The sequence below is a fragment of the Littorina saxatilis genome, linkage group LG10, assembly GCF_037325665.1.
Source record: "Littorina saxatilis isolate snail1 linkage group LG10, US_GU_Lsax_2.0, whole genome shotgun sequence".
NCBI classification, from domain to species: domain Eukaryota; kingdom Metazoa; phylum Mollusca; class Gastropoda; order Littorinimorpha; family Littorinidae; genus Littorina; species Littorina saxatilis.
In genome coordinates, this window is record NC_090254.1 from 2,885,455 (window position 1) to 2,901,325 (window position 15,871).

The window sequence follows — 15,871 nt, forward strand, 5'->3', positions numbered from 1 at the left end:
CGATGTTAAAATATTTAGTCAAAACTTGACTAAATATAAAAAGCGAGACGGAAATTCTCGATCAGGCCCCGCATGTGAACTAAGTACGTCCAAAACCTACATGGGACTCTAGTGGTCTCGACGAGAGAGAGAGTTATTATCTTGGGTAGTAACTGTTTGCGTCAAGACATTATGTTTCATAACGTAAGAGAATCATAAATTGTGCCATGTGGGTCCATTTTGCATACCGCACACACGGTTTAGCTTCAGATTGTGATCACGGGGAATGATAATCGCATTTTGGCAGAAGATGCAAACTGACTAACCGTGGCAAACCATTCCGTTTGGCTTTCAACTCTAAAGGAATGCGAAGTCATCTGTGGAGTGTTTGTTTGAAGGTGTTGACTTTTAATATCTTTATATGCGACAAAAAGACAAATCATTGCTTCAACACTACTCGGAGCCGTTCTTTGTCTTGAATTGCCCCCCAAAAATATCAACGACATATTCAACCACCAACAAGCTAGTGACCATAATGTAACAGTTGCTTTTTGTTATTATCTTTCCAATTAAGTTTCTAAGGCATGGCCTCCAAACAGGAGAACACAACTACGTGGTTGATAGTCGCCTCTCTTACCGTGACATGCTGACGCCCTACACAAACAGCACGGACAACAAGGTGTACTACAGGGGACGATTGACACACTCCTGGCCGCTCTTACCTACACCGGGGATCTACGCAAGTCTTACAGTTAATGTATATTACGGCTTTTCCCTATACGCCAGAGGTTACGTTGTCTACACGCTTAACATCAGTAAGTAACTGGGGGTAGGGGGGGGGGGGAGTAGGGGGAGGAATGCTTATGTGTGTTTGTGTGTGGGCGTGTATGTGTGTGTGTGTACACGTGTGTGTGCATGTGTATCCGTTAGAGTGCCAGTGTTAAGAATACACAGGTTTATTTACAACACTCGGTCATGTTTATACTGTAGCCACACCCAGCCGGCTGATTTCTGACCTATGGTCATTCTTGTACTTAAGCCACACCCAGCCAGCCGACCCACAACTGCAGTGAGCTGAACTACATCCCCGAGACTGGCGTGGTGCCGTGTGCCTGTACCGCTGACTCTCTGGGATCCCCGGCAGGACGGCTGGTCTGGTTGCTAGGGAACATCACCATAGCAACAGGAGACTACGGCGTGACTCAACTGTCGTTCCCCTCTGGTAAAGTGAGCAGACAGCACGATGGGATGATGGTCACGTGTCAGCTGGACTGGGTGCGGCCAATCAACACAGCGTTCACCAGTCACGTGACCCGTGAGTTGTGTTGTGAGATGTTTTGAGATACCTCTTCTCATGATAATTGAAAGGTTAACGTACTGTAATATATTCTTTAATTAATGTCGTGGTATGTCAAAATAAACGTTCAGGTAAGAAATGTTGCATGTTCATTCATCGCTTGCATACCTTCATAAAAGGTTTGATTGTACAGAATGAGATGGCAGCAAGGCAATGTTTGTGATGCAGCAGACGTTTTTAGCTTCACTTATTATCGCCAAATAGTGCAGGCAGCGGGATGTTTCATGTTTTAATGGACACAGTGCAGAGGCCTCGGTCGTTCCAACAATCAGTGGTGCATGAAGGATACAAATACTGGTCAAAGGGTAGCAAGCACCCCGTACAGTCAGGGCAGATAAGCGGCCTCTGATCCACTGACGGTGCAGACTTTGCTATATTACAGTAAATTCACAAAACCAGGAACATTTCAGTAAATTTGTAAATGTGCTGTTCTACTCGGGGATTTTGTAAATGTCCTGAATATTCCTTGCAGCTTTTTTGATGAATTTACTCAACAGGAAAGACGGGCGCAGTGGCCCAGTGGATAAGTCATCGGCCTCCCAATCGGAAGGTCGTGGGTTCAAATCCCGGCCGCGGGCGCCTGGTGGGTTAAGGGTGGAGATTTTTCCGATCTTCCAGGTCACCTAATGTGCAGACCTGCTAGTGCCTTATCCCCCTTCGTGTGTAAACGCAAGCACAAGACCAAGTGCGCACGGAAAAGATCCTGTAATCCATGTCAGAGTTCGGTGGGTTATAGAAACACGAAAATACCCAACATGCTTCCCCCGAAAGCGGCGTATGGCTGCCTAAATGGCGGGGTAAAAACGGTCCTACACGTAAAAGCCGTGGGAGTTTCAGCCCATGAACGAACAAACAAAAACTCAACAGGAAAAGATTGTCAAATATTACCTTTTTCTCGAATATTTTTCAAACCTAATTGTGTATTTTTATATGAGGATTGATAAGGAAGATTCTTGTTAGTTAACTTGTTAAATTCTTTAAAATTGTGGTAAGTTTGTCAACTACCTCTTCAGTTCATTAGGAAATTCGAACATTTTGCATGCTAATGTTTTCTCTGTTAGCTACACAGGAAAATAATGTCAGTAAATGTGTCAAACTCATGATATGTCTGGGAGATTTCTTGGAGTTACAGTCATATATAGTTTCAAACCACTTCTTGATAACCTAACCATTTCTGTCGTTTGATCAAGTTATGTATTCTGATGTATCAATTCTGTATCATGCCTCGTTGGTAAGTACCCAGACTGTCCTTGCCCTACCTGTGACTCTGCTTCTTCCAGAGATATGTTTATGACATGTCAAGACTTTGTAAGGAAGATAGCAGTTCATAGTATTACGGCGTTTTTAAAAAGAAATCTTATAAACGCATAACATTACTACTCGACTTAATAAACTAACTTAATACGCTGTTTTTAATGTTTAACTATAGGTGCTGGTAAACAAATAAAATAGAATAACAAAATTAGATGTCGTTGAGTAATTCAATTACCATTTCTCTTATTATACACACTTTCTTTCTCCAGCTCTTTCGCAGTCACAAACAGAAAGGGACCAGTTCAACTGGACGGTTGTCGGTGTGGGGGTAGCGCTGGGAATCGTCGTTATCGCCCTTGTCGTCCTTGTCGTCGTGATCACCGTCTTGTGTCGTCGTCAGGGTGAGTTGCTGACACTCTTACAATACACACAGTGGGCATTTAGCGCTCTTCCTTTCACCCGACATCACAATACACACAGTGGGCTGTTAGCGCTCTTCCTTTCACCCGACATCACAATACACACAGTGGGCTGTTAGCGCTCTTCCTTTCACCCGACATCACAATACACACAGTGGGCTGTTAGCGCTCTTCCTTTCACCCGACATCACAATACACACAGTGGGCTGTTAGCGCTCTTCCTTTCACCCGACATCACAATACACACAGTGGGCTGTTAGCGCTCTTCCTTTCACCCGACATCACAATACACACAGTGGGCTGTTAGCGCTCTTCCTTTCACCCGACATCACAATACACACAGTGGGCTGTTAGCGCTCTTCCTTTCACCCGACATCACAATACACACAGTGGGCTGTTAGCGCTCTTCCTTTCACCCGACATCACAATACACACAGTGGGCTGTTAGCGCTCTTCCTTTCACCCGACATCACAATACACACAGTGGGCTGTTAGCGCTCTTCCTTTCCCCGACATTACAATACACACAGTGGGCTGTTAGCGCTCTTCCTTTCACCCGACATCACAATACACACAGTGGGCTGTTAGCGCTCTTCCTTTCCCCGACATTACAATACACACAGTGGGCTGTTAGCGCTATTCCTTTCCCCGACATTACAATACACACAGTGGGCTGTTAGCGCTCTTCCTTTCACCCGACATTACAATACACACAGTGGGCTGTTAGCGCTCTTCCTTTCACCCGACATTACAATACACACAGTGGGCTGTTAGCGCTCTTCCTTTCACCCGACATTACAATACACACAGTGGGCTGTTAGCGCTCTTCCTTTCACCCGACATTACAATACACAGAGGGCCCCAAATGGGGGGGTATCATCACGATCACGGGAAGGGAAATTCTAGCTTTCACGATCACAGTTACCTTGATTTTTGTTTTCACGATCACGAACACCAGTGGCAAATCACGGTCACGGTAAAAGTTGCAGGTACAGAAAGCACGTGTCAAAGTAAACACAACCACACAGTTATTCGCTCCTCTGGATCTATTGTTTATTCAACACAAAGTGACAACTGTTGCACTTTTTTGAATTATTTTGTTTGAATTCTCTTTCATTCACACATAGAAATACATATCATGATTTGTAATCAGTTCTTCTTCTTCTTCTTCGTCGTTCACTAGATGGTTGTAATCAGTAACAAGAATGTTGTTTTCATTGTTTTTTTCTCTCTCTCTCTCTCTCTCTCATACAGACATTCACAGGAATATATACTCCAGGGGCGGAGCAGTTAAGCCAGAGGGGGAGGGTTACAACCTGGGGTCCAGGGGGTCGACCTTGTGGGGTACATGGGCAAGGCCCGGCCGTTGGGGGGTCTGGGGGCCTTAGCCCCCCAGAAGCTGAAGAGTTTTAGCTATTTTATGAACAATTTATGGCTTATCCTTGATTTTAAACATGATCAACTGGTGTCAGCAGCCACTCATTATTTCTTTTAAAGTTAGTATTATTATTTTTTTTTGACAGCCGGGGGGGGGGGGGGGGGTTCCGGAACCCCTGTAACCCCCCCCCCCCTAATTCGCCCCTGCACTCATACACATTCAACTCACACACCCTCACTCACACACATGAATATATATATACTTGCACAATTTCACATTTCCAGAGCTAAATCTTTTAAACCCATTTTCTCAAAACCTATTGGGTGGATTGAAATTAAAGTACATGTATGTGTGATGGTAGAGTCTATAATCCTGACTAAAGGTCAGTCTAGGAATCATGAAGGTGGGTGAAGGAATATACACTCATACACATTCAACTCCCAGACCCTCACTCACACACATGAATATAATTATACTTGCACAATTTCACATTTCCAGAGCTAAATCTTTTAAACCCATTTTCTCAAAAACAATTGGGTGGATTGAAATTAAAGTACATGTATGTGTGATGGTAGAGTCTATAATAACAAATCCCCAACGAACATGACTTTGATCGACTTTGACATGAGGATCAAGTGTCCCAAACTGGCACGTCTCCCTGCCATAGTTCCTGAATTTAACCCATTGTTGATAAGTTTACAGGCGCTAAAGTAAATCCAAGCTTAATGCAAAGAAGCGACAATTAGAATCTATGCCAAGCGTGTCCACGTTGCTGGGATGAAAAACACATTTCTAGTTTCGGTTTTGGCTACACGCAGACTCGATCAGACTCGAGCCAGTCGAGGTCACACTGAGCGAGTGACAGCCGGACGTGGCAATGTCGACAATGTCAATGATCTCAATCAAACTCAAAGATCTTGAACAAATTTCAAGATCTTTGCCTACATTCAGAACAGTCATAGAGCAACATAGACAGGGCCGGACTGGGGGTGGGGGGGTTTCAGGGGTTGCGCAACCCCCCCTCCCCCACTGGCTTAAGCATGTACCTCCCAAACGCTTTTTTTTGTGGGGGAGGGAGGGGGTTGCATCTGGATCATCATGAAATCCGAGGAGAAATCGCACCTCTCACCCCTTTTGGAAAGACATTTTTCTTCAACGATTTTTGTGATGAAAAGTAAGAGTCCTTACAATCTCAATTCTTCTTCATTGCCTATACAGCTTGCTGTCGAATTTACCTTTTTCTTTCAAGGAGAGGCTTCCTTTCCCTCCAGAAACATCAAAAAACGTTCAGCTTCGAGGGGGCTTCGCCTCCTTGCAACCCCCACCAAGGGGGCTTTGCCCCCTGGACCCCCATCTGTAACCCCCCCCCCCCCCCTAGTACTTACCTAGTCCGGCCCTGAATAGATCAACATACCTTGACATTTCGTCTTCAGAAAGACGGACCCGTAGCCTGACCTTTCCATCAAGAAAGGCATTCTCGCAGCCTGCTTTGGTCTGGCTTGAATCCACAAAATATAACAGAAGTTCGATGACAGTACCGCTGCACGCCATTTTTGATCTTCGAATTCGAATTTGACTGAATGCACTCAAAACTTTAGCACGAAGCCCTTCCATTGGATGAAGTTTGGCAGACTTTTGCAATTCGCCTTCTGATTGGTCCAATGGATCTCTTTTTTTGTGTGATTGGTTCTCTTAAAGGGAAGCAATCGCTGTCAAAATCATATTTCTGAATGTGTTGTTGCTTCCCTTCAATCGGAATTGGCTCCTTGACGAACAGAGGATCATAGAGTGATACAGCTGTGAAAAATGTACGTTGAAAATAAAATGCTTTGCAATAATGCCCATCACGATCACGAAAACCAATGACGATCACGATCACGAGACTTCATTTTTTTGTCATCACGGATCACGGGCAAAGTCCCATCACGATCACAGAAATGGAAATTTCGGCAATCACGGTCACAGAAAGGTCAAAAAACGCCAATCACGATCACGATTTTAAACCCTTTGGGGCCCTCTACACACAGTGGGCTGTTAGCGCTCTTCCTTTCACCCGACATTACAATACACACAGTGGGCTGTTAGCGCTCTTCCTTTCACCCGACATTACAATACACACAGTGGGCTGTTAGCGCTCTTCCTTTCACCCGACATGATTACACCAATGTTCAACAAAAACATCTGTAGATCTTATTCTTGCTTCACATAAAGCCCGCATCCTGAACTCAGGTCAAAATAAGTTACTTCACTTCGGGTCTCATTTATCCCTGACAGGATGCCTTGGTTTTCCTTCCCTGGAGAGGAAATCGATTTTTTTTTTTTTTTACATATTTAGAGCTTTTCGTAATGTGGTATTGGTATAAGCAGATTCGCGATCGTCGATAATGATTTTTCATGGTGTTATGTAATTTTTAAATTACAAAGTAATTGATATGTAAGACAGTTTCAAGCGAGCTATCTTTCGCTGGTGTATTTACTGTGCAAACAACTCTAAACATGGCAAAAGTGTCACGTGATAATCAACTTTGGCTACGAAGCAGACAATACTTTTTTGCGTAACCAGTTGGGAGTGATGCAACAATATCACGGTCTCCTTCCGACAGCAGTCTCAGCATTTCGAATTGTTTTAACCCTTACACTGGTGCAATTCTGTAACACATGTTACATATCCACTGGTGAATTAACAGAGAGAAAAATAAAGAAAAACGGTCATATAGGTTTTCGCATCCATGGGAGGCAATCGGAACCGGCCAAACAGACTGAGCCAGTGTGACATATGTCGTGACAACCAGGAGACAGTATACGTAAAGTAGCGCGACATATGTCGTGACAACCAGCCTAAGGGTTAACCTTAGAACGATGTCTTTATCATAACTGTGAAGACCAGAAAGGAGATCACTGTCGAAGTCGGCCAATCGGCCAATCTGCAATCACTTTCGTCTCAGTTGGGAGGTAACTCTGTTTTCTTGTTTTGATAGATTCCGCGCAGTAATTATGCATCCTGTCAGAGAGACCATGAGCGATATCGTGGACCGATGATTATCAGAATGATAATGCCCGCTACTAACTGCAGCTGAACCAAGCCGAACTAGGTTCAGCGAACGTTGCACTACGTCATCGAATCAGGGGATTCCCCTATTTTTGGGTTGCTGCTGCAACGTTCCAGGTTCGCCGATTCACTTCTGCAAACATTGCAGCGCGTCACTGTAACGTAAGACGAACTGGCTTTTTATTGGTTGAATATTTGTGTATCTTCATCCTTGAAGAGTGAAAAATAATGGCGGCTATAACCCTGTCAACCTATTAGGAGTCTTCTCACGTGATATTTCTTGATCATGTGACCAGTGTGATCATGGCTGCCTAAATGGCGGGGTAAAACCGGTCATACACGTAAAAATCCACTCGTGCAAAAACACAAGTGTACGTGGGAGTTTCAGCCCACGAACGCAGAAGAAGAAGAAGTACGCCGAACAAGGCACGGTGTAACATTCACCGAACTCAGTTTGGCTTGGTTCGGCTCTAGTTAGTAGCGGGCGTTAAGCAGTCTTGCGAAGAATCTCAGTAATCCTTGGTATGTAAACCCAATGATCAATTGTGGGCAAAATGCAACAACAACAAATCTTAACATCTATGATGTCAGCCAGGTACCTGCTTGTTTCATGTCAACAAAACATGCCAACATGGTTGCTGTTCCTTTTGAATAATTATGGCCATGCATGTGCTACCAGGCTATGATCCCTATTAATATTCATGATCTATTGCATCTCGCTTACGGAATACATATTCTTTCTTTTCTTAACGTTCTAAAATCTAATACCAGAAGATACCCTGACTGAACTTCTTTCATTTTGGCATTCGCCCCTACATTTTGTTCATTCCATGAATGTGTGTGTGTGTGTGTGTGTGTGTGTGTGTGTGTGTGTGTGTGTGTGTGTGTGTGTGTGTGTGTGTGTGCGTGTGTGTGTTTGTGTGTGTGTAGGTGTGTGTGTGTGTGTGTGTGTGTGCAATGCATTGTGTGTGTATGTATGTGTGTGTGTGTGTGTGTGTGTGTGTGCATGTGTGTGCAATGCATTGTGTGTGTGTATGTGTGTGTGTGTGTGTGTGTGTGTGTGTGTGTGTGTGTGTGTGTGTGTGTGTGTGTGTGTGTGTGTGTGTGTGTGTCTGTGTCTGTGTTTGCACGTTACAGACACAAGTCCAACGCCGAACGCACCAACACCCCAGGACGATGAGGATTCTCACTTCTACACAAGCCTAAGGGTCACAAAGAACAAGCGAAACGGTAAGATATATATATATAATATACATCTATAATTTAAGACACCCAAATCCTCCCACCCTCATTTCTGAATGACGTTCGGGCTCCGTTGCATCCAAAACAAAACAAAAACCCTTGCCAGTCCGTAATGATTTTAGCATGAACAACACACGGCATGCTGATGTCAGGTGGAAGCTAAAAAGTAGCTTTAAAAAACCAGACGTGTTTCCGTCTTTCGAAAATATTCTATTAATTTTACCAATTAACAGTATCTCAATGTTGTCATAAAGAATTCAGACTTTAGACGCAAAAAAGTTGTGTCAAAATACACTGTTGCCATTGAGTATTATGATAATTAATCACATTTGCCTGAACCTGCCGCGTCATAGAATCCCAACAGGCAGCTTGTACCCTTTTTTTTACTGCTCATGCGATCGACAGCTTCATCAGTAGAAATGACATATACGCGAGATAGCAAAAGAAAACAAGCTGTTCTGCATAGAAATATGATTTGGCTTTCTCCTCTTATGTAAAAGTAATCTGAACTGGGCAGTCCTGATGATGTGGGTCGTGGACGACCCATATGGAATTAAAGAAGGAATGTACGATGTTTAACCCTACTCGGATGGTGTGGGTCGTGTACGACCCATATTTTTTACGTTGAATCCTTCTTTGAAATGATGGATCGTACACGGCCCACATCATCCAGAGTGTGTAGTCCAAAGCGTGATTTACATGTAAGCCATCGTGTAAATCACAGCAGACTGTACAGGATTTTACATGGATTCGAGCGTTCTTTTACCTGGATGCATTCCAGGTATTCAACAGCCTGGCTGCTTTCTGTTGAGTGTGGGAATGTGTTTCTTCTTTTATTTTGTTACATTCAAACCTACACAAGATTGTAAGGCAAAATGTACACAACGACAAGCCAGGATGATACAATGACGAAAGTATCAATACTATGACAAGGGGAAACAACCGCTGTATATTGCACTTTGAAGTGCAGCAAGATGATTGCCTCCCTTGGGACGATTTTCGCAGATGTGGTCTAATTGTTATACCTTGCATGATATTGGTTTTTTATTTCATTTTTTAACTCAATTCTTCCGGCAGTCAAAAGGTTAAGACGAAGTAGATATATTCCCGAGAAATTGTTGGAGATGGAATCTGAAAGGGGTGTGTTGTGATTACAGGTGCAAAGCAGGGCGTGACGTGTCCTTCCGCAGTGTACCAAGGTGATGGCGACAGGGACTATGAGAACACCGGAACGGGGGGACAGGGAGGTCACATGTGATCCCCTCACCTGCACTCAGGCGTTTGAGTAAGACCCACGACATGGGGTCAGAAAGATGGAGACAGAGAACAAGCGTGCAACACTTTAGAGAGCAGACACCAAGTTTTTAACAGTTTCAAAAAGTATTGTCATGAATTCATGTTGAAGGATCTTTTCCTTGTACATGCTTTTCAATTCAAACCTTCACGGTGGTAGCGCTTTCATTGTTTAATGGAATATTTGAAAGTGTATTCTTCACACTCAAATGTTGTATTGTATGACCCTAAGCTTACTTGGATGCTCCTGATGAAGCCTGTGAAACTAAAACAGCTGTTCAGAATAATAAGTGTAAACGCAACATCAACACCGTTTTTTTTTTTAAGCTGGATATCGCAGCATTATGTTTTCTTTGCAGGAGCATACATTTTTTTTTTATCGGAATGTTAAAAGTCATACAAAACGACTGTTTTTGTGAAACAATGTGTATCAATTATATCTTTACTTTTTCAAGTCAAAAGTGTAAAGCACCACACGTGCATATAGTTGTTTACTAAATTTTGATATTTTGAAGAGTTTATTCTCTCTGAAATTACCCGTAAGTACACTCTTCAGCAACAGTTTTTTTGACATTGAATGCGCATAATCCTCGAGCTCGAACAAACTGCAGCTCTAGCTTAAATTGGTTCACTGCTCCATTCCCCGGACAAAGCTGATACCGAATTCAATTCTCCACTGAAGCCGGCTTTTTGGCTAAAATCTTATTTTTGTTGTTTTCATTTGTCACTAACCTCTACTAATGTAAAATTTGCTGAACTTTTTGATTCTGTAGTTCTTTTTTCCCTAACCATTATATAGTTGTTGACATATTTGCCTTCAAACATAGGGGTATCGTGCTCATTCCAAGGCTATTTTGAGAACAGTAGACAGTACCTATAGTATTTTTACTATTTCCGAATGATAAGTCACTCCCTCACACACATTACCTCCCTTGACTGTTTCAAGTGTGTTGACAATATGCAGGGCTGGATCCTGAACCAAAGCCAATGGATTAGACTGAATAAAAGCGGATTTTTTTTTATGTGAGTTTTTTTTTTATTTAAAGAAAGTGCACATATTTAGCATAACAGTATGGTTTAGGGTAGACATGCAGTTTTGGTTTAGGCTACAAACATATCATTTTTACCTAGAAAGCCAAATAAAGAAGTCCTTATGAGAGAACCAGCTCTTCATATTCATGCATGCTATTTTGTATTTATTATTTTAATACATTTGTACACACATTTGTAACTCTAGTTCAGAAACAATAACACTACCAGCTTAACATTTGAACTTAAAAAAAAAGTTTGACCAAATTTCATGTAATTAATTTTTAACATGGCTGTATCGCAAAAGTATGATTTGTCACCCCCGTTTTGCTAGTAGATGGGACTTGAATCTTTTTACCGAATAAGCTTTATTGTTTGAATAACTTTTTGTCATTTTTAGGAAATCACCATACACATAGATCCAAGGTTCAAGTTAGCCTTTTCGTGTGCGGGTTCAATCATTGGTAATTTAATCTTGTTCTCAGAGGCCTGCTGCAGTGAACACAAAAAGATAATAGGATCTGGTGTTCCCTTTCGTTTAGCAGATGACACCTCCAAAATAGATTTCTGTTGTGTTTTATACAAAATAAAAAGTCAATAGATAGGTTTCGGCTGCTCAAATTGTTGAGCTGTCCTCGCACCAACATTATTTAAGACAGAAAATTGTCTCTGATGTAAAACCATCTTACCCTGGGGAGATGTGCGTTGTTGTTTTTGTTTCCCTTTGTTTTATTATCTAAATATTGATTGAAATGACACTGCATTATAGGGCGGAGATGTAGCTCAGTCGGTAGCGCGCTGGATTTGTATCCAGTTGGCCGCTGTCAGCGTGAGTTCGTCCCCACGTTCGGCGAGAGATTTATTTCTCAGAGTCAACTTTGTGTGCAGACTCTCCTCGGTGTCCGAACACCCCCGTGTGTACACGCAAGCACAAGACCAAGTGCGCACGAAAAAGATCCTGTAATCCATGTCAGAGTTCGGTGGGTTATAGAAACACGAAAATACCCAGCATGCTTCCTCCGAAAGCGGCGTATGGCTGCCTACATGGCGGGGTAAAAACGGTCATACACGTAAAAGCCGTGGGAGTGTCAGCCCATGAACGAACAAACAAACACTGCATTATCCCTCCTTTTACCCAAATGTTGTAAGAGTCTGTCAAAATACGTTCGACAATAACACCATGGCGACACAGAATACTCACTTACACAATTCTGTACCATTGTCTTTTGCGTTTGATGAAAAAGGCATTTGCAACTGCAGAGTTGTGCCACTAACGCGTGGCTCGAATTTTAAGCGTTGTTCCTTCAATATTCAAACGGTGTTTCCAAACAACAATAACAATAAACATAATAATAAAGAGAGCTTATATAGCGCGATCCACGAAGAATCGTGCTCTCTGCAGTTCGCATATTAACTATGAATTAAACACACTAGTTTAACATTGCATGAATATAAACAATAAAGTACAAACTTTAATATAAAACGAAAAATAGAACACACTACTTACACAACATAAACGGTGTAACAATATCGTCCAGGCACACACTAATACAATAAGCAACAAATGTACAATGAAAATTAATATCTTATTCACATATTCTAACATAATGATAATAGAACAAGAAACTTACACACACACACACACACACACACACACACACACACACACACACACACACACACACACACACACACACACACTCACACACACACACACACACACACACACACACACACACACACACACACACACACTACTGGGCAGTTGTAAGTATCTGAATTACCGTGTCCCAGTTTCAAAGCTAAAAAAAAAATCATAAATGTTTGTTACGGTGAGGGTAACATTTCCTTTCAGCAATATCACCTTAACTTTTTCCCAATATTTAAACAAAACGAAATCTATCAGAAACATTTCTTTTTGTCCTTCGCTTTGATTTTCTTGATAGCTTACGATTCGCATTGCCCACTCATGTCTTCTTTTGCATGATAACTCATTACGTTGCTTGCAAACGTAATTCCTGTGCCTTCTGTTTGAACGGTTCTCACGAACCCCTCATACACTTTTCACTTACCACAAATGTTCAACCTAAAAGTAAAAAATAAAACATCCATGTTGTTTCCTATTATCTACAAGTTATTTAACAATGTATTTACTTTGCTTTGTTTAAACTCAGTAGTTATTGTTTAATAATCAATTTTGATATGCATTCAGTTGTAGATACCCGCCATTTATCCATAAGATTAGGATACATGCACTTTCCTTTGTTTGATTCAATTCTTAACGTTTTTAAAATAGATGTTGAATTCATTAATTATTTGTGTATGTTTTAAGTGGTATATGTACTATTAAAAATAAAAACCATGTGCGCGTTTGTTTTAATGCCATTTGCATTATTTTACAAAATCTGTTTTTTAATATCAAGTTATTGACTGATCAGCAGTGCGCTGTTTAAGTGGAAATAAGAAATTAAAAAAAAAAGATAAAAGCTTTTGCACTTGAAGTGCATATCACGGAGTTAAATAATAATTGAAATGAACACGTACCAAATTAAGACCAATGACATCCTGTCAGAACCATGCAACACTTTAGAGAGCAGCTACACATCTTTGGACAGCTTCTAAAATTATGTACGCAGCACGCGTTTCCGACGCACCCCTCGCTAGTGATTGGCCCCTCAAATTATTGTCCGAGGTTTTGGCATTCACTCTTCCCGAACCCCCACAAACTTGACGGAGTTATTTTCGGAATTTGTCTATTGCCGTGTCTTCTGTTTTATTGAATCCCACAAACACCCCACAAACTTTTCACTTCCCCACAAATGTTTAACCTTAAAATAAACAGATTTTCCATTTTGTTTCCAATTACAATGCATCTACAAACCATTTAATCATGTATTTACTTTGCGAAGCTTAAACTCGTAGTATATCGTTTTATAATCAATTGTGTTGTGCATTAAGTAGTAAATGACCGCTAGACAAACCCTTATATTTACACTTGCTTTAAATCTTTACATTTTCAAAATAGATGTTTGTTCAATGCATAATTAATTCTTGTATGTTTTACGGAGTACATGTACTATTAGAAATAAAATAAAACAATGTTGACTTGGAGTATAATTTTAATTCCATTTGCCTTATTTTACTAAATCTGTTTTGTTTTAACTATCAGCAGTGCGCTAGCTAAAGACTAAATAAGAAATACAAAAACATATTAAAAACATTGCATTGTCTTTTTATAAAGCGTACAGTCGGAACCGCTAAAAACATTGCATTGTCTTTATATAAAGGGTACACTCAGAACCGCTAAAAACATTGCATTGTCTTTTTATAAAGGGTACACTCAGAACCGCTAAAAACATTGCATTGTCTTTTTATAAAGGGTACACTCAGAACCGCTAAAAACATTGCATTGTCTTTATATAAAGGGTACACTCAGAACCGCTAAAAACATTGCATTGTCTTTTTATAAAGGGTACACTCAGAACCGCTAAAAACATTGCATTGTCTTTTTATAAAGGGTACACTCAGAACCGCTAAAAACATTGCATTGTCTTTATATAAAGGGTACAGTCGGAACCGCTAAAAACATTGCATTGTCTTTATATAAAGGGTACAGTCGGAACCGCTAAAAACATTGCATTGTCTTTATATAAAGGGTACAGTCGGAACCGCTAAAAACATTGCATTGTCTTTATATAAAGGGTACAGTCGGAACCGCTAAAAACATTGCATTGTCTTTATATAAAGGGTACAGTCGGAACCGCTAAAAACATTGCATTGTCTTTATATAAAGGGTACAGTCGGAACCGCTAAAAACATTGCATTGTCTTTATATAAAGGGTACAGTCGGAACCGCTAAAAACATTGCATTGTCTTTTTATAAAGGGTACAGTCGGAACCGCTAAAAAGAAGGTCACGGGGACATGGTGTATTGCTTTCTTAAAAGCGAGATTTCTTGTATTCGAGTAGTTCGGATATAAGAAAGTAATTTAAGTGTGGTATCTTTAAACCGAGTCAAAAGGAAATAGGTGAACATAATAATTAATTTTCTCTTAGACATGTTTATAACTCGTTTTCTCAAATGATTGGCCCCAGAGTAGAACTGTTGCCTGTACTTTTCTTTCTGTTTCAGAACATTTGAAATGTGGTTGTTGGGATCTGGAAAAATTCAGTGATCCCTTTTTTCTGTTTATGCTGATTTGATCAACTCCTTCAATAGTTTCAATTTATTTCTTTAAGGGAAAGCGATGCTCGCTTTTTTTTCTGTCAGTCATTTTGACTGCAAGAGAAGAAGTTTAATGGGCACAGTATCCACTGACCGGAGTTTTGGTACGATCATGCCCGTTATCACTGTGACTCCACTCTGGAAAACGTATGTCATAGCTGACGTTGGAATCTGGCTGGATTCTGAGTCAGTTTCGCTGAATAGAATCAGAATTTCCATCTTAACACGCTGAAATAGTTCACACTGTTCTAATCACATCGGGATGAAATTGGAAATGTTATGTCATAAAACACTGATTTTAATTTCAGCTGGTTCAAATTGGAATTTCATTTTTATCCGAATTAAAAAAAAAGAATTTTAGATGTATTCAGTTTTGTGTATCAAACCCAGGAATCAGCCAGCGAGAACAAGCAAGCAAACAATTAATATGAGAAGAACGAACTTAGCGTATCTCTGCTAGAGATCGGAGGAAATGTAAATACATTATCGGATAAGTTTCGTTCATCCCCTATTAATTGTTTGTTCGTCTGTTCACTGTGCAGACCACTGGGTCGATGTACTTGTCAATGTTTTATTTTGTCAAGATTTAACCGTTCCATTGATTAACCTTGTTTCTTTACTCTGCGTTTTGGTACGTTAGCAGTCT

The 15,871-nt window shown here is 40.9% G+C and overlaps 1 long non-coding RNA gene across 1 annotated transcript; it reads left to right on the forward strand.

Moving 5' to 3' along the window:
* The first annotated feature begins 2,839 nt into the window (after window positions 1–2,839).
* LOC138977964 (uncharacterized) lies at window positions 2,840–15,515 on the forward strand. The gene is made up of 3 exons (XR_011459541.1): window positions 2,840–2,991; window positions 8,574–8,666; window positions 9,836–15,515. It is a non-coding gene; the product is annotated as an uncharacterized lncRNA (long non-coding RNA).
* The last annotated feature ends 356 nt before the right edge of the window (window positions 15,516–15,871 follow it).